The sequence below is a fragment of the Apium graveolens genome, chromosome 3 (genome assembly GCF_009905375.1).
Source record: "Apium graveolens cultivar Ventura chromosome 3, ASM990537v1, whole genome shotgun sequence".
In the NCBI taxonomy this organism is placed as follows: Eukaryota; Viridiplantae; Streptophyta; class Magnoliopsida; order Apiales; family Apiaceae; genus Apium; species Apium graveolens.
In genome coordinates this window covers 130,327,760-130,330,939 of record NC_133649.1, presented here as the reverse complement: position 1 = coordinate 130,330,939, position 3,180 = coordinate 130,327,760, and the positions used below count along the sequence as shown (strand labels likewise).

Sequence of the window (3,180 nt, the reverse complement as noted above, 5' to 3'; positions counted from 1 at the left end):
TCTAATCCAAGAGATTCAAAAGGCATGTCCATCTTTCGCTTCCAGGGAGAAGCATTCAAATATTGCAAGTGCTCGTCACCCTCATTATCTTCACTATCAGAATTCCCCAATAAGGCATTCTCTAAGGCATCAGACCTTAGCAAACGATCGAGTTCAGAATTAACCACAGTATCGACCATTTCCACCTTAAAACGCTCCTCATTTTCTGTGGGGAATTTCATGGCATTGAACACATTAAAAGTCAAATCCTATTCCATCACCCGCATGGTAAGCTCATCTTTCTGCACATCTATCAAGGTTCGGCCAGTAGCCAAGAAAGGTCTTCCCAAGATTATGGGAATATTCTTATCCTCCTCGAAATCAAGAATGACAAAACCAGTAGGGAAAATGAGTTTATCCACCTTGACCAAGACATCCTCCATGATACCTAACGGATACGTAATAGAACGATCGGCCAGCTGCAAAGTCATTTATGTAGGCTTTGGATCAGGCAATTCCAACTTTTTGAAGATTGGAAATGGCATCAGATTGATGCTAGCTCCCAAGTCGCATAGACATTTATCAAATGACAACTTTCCAATGGTGCAAGGAATAGTGAAGCTTCCAGGATCTTTAAGCTTCAGAGGAAATTTCTGTTGCAGCACAACACTGCATTCCTCCGTGAGAGCAACGGTCTCTAAGTCATCAAGCTTCACCTTCCTAGAGAGAATACCTTTCATGAATTTTGCGTAACTAGGCATTTGCTCAAAAGCTTCAGCGAAAGGTATATTGATGTGAAGTTTCTTGAACACCTCCAGAAACTTCGTAAACTGCTTATCCAGTTTCTTTTTCTGCAGCCTCTTAGGAAAAGAAGGTGGAGGATATATCTATTTCTCCCCTGTATTACCCTCAGGAGGAGTGTGCTCAACAGTAGTCTTCATTGGTTCCACTTTCGCTTCCTTCTACACTTCTTCTTCATTAGCCTCCACTTCAGAAATTTGAGTTTTAGCTAATTCAGGATTCGCAACCTTACCAGGTCTCAATGTAATTGCTTTAACATGCTCCTGAGCTTCCTTCTTGCCTGGCACTTCAGTATCACTAGGAAGCATGCCAGGTTGACGATTGAGTAAAGCATTCGCAATTTGCCTAATTTGATTCTCCAAGGTCTTGATAGAGACAGCTTGGCTCTTGCACATGAGTCTCAACTCCTCCAATTCATATTTTTCATTAGCTTGAGGTAACTGCTGAAGTTGAAGTTGTTGCTTCGGGGCATACTGCGGTTGCTAAAAACCAGGAGGGTTATACTGCCTTGTTGTATATGGATGATAAGATTGTTGCACCGCATTCTGATCGTTGCTCCAACTGAAGTTAGGATGATTGCGGTTGTTCGGATGATAAGTGGTTGGAGCTTGTTGTTGTGATCTCTGAAAGTTGCTCACAAATTGAGCTGATTCTCTAGAAATAGCACACTGCTCTGTTTCATGTGCTCCCGCATAAAGTTCACAAATGCAAGTAATCTGATTAACTCCATAATTAGCCAAAGAGTCCACTTTAATCGTCAAAGCTTGTAGTTGAGCAGCTATAGCAGTAGCTTGATCCACTTCCAGAATTCCTGCTACCTTTCCTTGCAACATTCTTTGCGTAGGATTCTGGTATTCATCGGCTTCTATTAGCTCAATTAACTCATAAACTTCATTGTAGCTTTTAGCCCACAAGGCTCCACCAGATGCTACATCGAGCATAGGTCTAGAATGTGCTCCTAGACCATTGTAGAAACAGTTTATGATCATCCAATCAGGCTTGTCGTGATGTGGGCACTTCCTTAGCATCTCCTTATAACGATCCCAAGCATCACACAGAGATTCACTAGTTTGCTAAGCAAACTGAGTAAGAGCATTCCTGATTGCAGCAGTCTTCGTTATAGGAAAGAATTTAGTGAGAAACTTTTGAGCAAGATCCTCCCATTTGGTGATAGACCCCGGTGGTAGAGAATGTAACCAACACTTTGCTTTGTCCCTCAAAGAGAATGGAAATAGTCGCAGCTTAATGGCATCTTCAGACACATCGTTGAACTTGAAAGTGTCACAAATCTCGATGAATTCCCTGATGTGCATGTTTGGGTCTTCAATAGGATTACCCCCAAACTGAACTGAGTTATGTATCATCTGAATCGTGCTAGACTTGATCTCAAAAGTGTTAGCCTTGATGGCTGGCCTGATGATGCTTGACTGAATGTCATTGACCTTAGGCTTAAAAAAGTCCATTAAAGCCTTAGAATTATCTGCTTGCTCCTCCATCTCTAACATAGGTGGTTCTTCGAATTTCTCTTCTTCAGCTACTTTTCTTCGTCCTCCAAATCTTCCCTATGATCAACTACTACTTCTTCCTCATCTTTTCCAGAATTCTCCTACGAACTCGTGAACGCGTTTTCATAAACGATCGCTAGATTACCTGAAATACAACAAGAAAGAAAAGGTATGTAAGTAATAATGCCCGAGTCAATGAACTTTAACGATCACTGATGATAAACACATAAACTAAAATTTAACACTACAGTCCCCGGCAGCGGCGCCAAAAACTTGTTAGGGTGAAAACACGCGCTAAAATTCACGCAAGTATACGCGTTCGCAAGTAATATAGAATCTTTTCTAGTTCATTCCCATAGAGACTGAATTGGTTAACTTATGTAATTTATGCACATATGCACCGATGATATGGTTATTATCCATTGCTAAGATGATAACAATTTGGGTTGTTTATACTAAGAATTAAACTAATGATTGTAACTAAGAGAGTAAAGATTCTTGTATATTATATGAGACAAACATGGGATTCTAACTTCATTAAATACTTCATTCAATAGCCTTATTATTCTTAACCTTAGCATGCAATGGTGATGATACTAATCAGATAAAACAAAACTGCTAATCGCCAACTTTTGTTGCACGAAGAACATACTAACAGACATCCACAAAAGAGATAGAAGCTGAATAGACACCAATTATATTGAGATCCTAAATGTCTGTAGAATTTGATAACATAAAGGTTTAAAGCACAAGTTATCTATCATGATTACACAGGGAAAGTAAGATGGGTAAAATTACCTACGAATCATGCATAACAATAACATATGAACCTATGCTAGCATGACAAGTTCTAAATCCTTAAATTCATTATCACTTCATTAAGAATTAACATGAT

The 3,180-nt window shown here is 39.6% G+C and overlaps 1 non-coding gene across 1 annotated transcript; it reads left to right on the top strand.

Moving 5' to 3' along the window:
* Nucleotides 1–1,779: 1,779 nt before the first annotated feature.
* Nucleotides 1,780–1,886, top strand: LOC141716468 (small nucleolar RNA R71). Its single transcript, XR_012573177.1, has one exon. It is a non-coding gene; the product is annotated as a small nucleolar RNA R71 (small nucleolar RNA).
* Nucleotides 1,887–3,180: the final 1,294 nt, after the last annotated feature.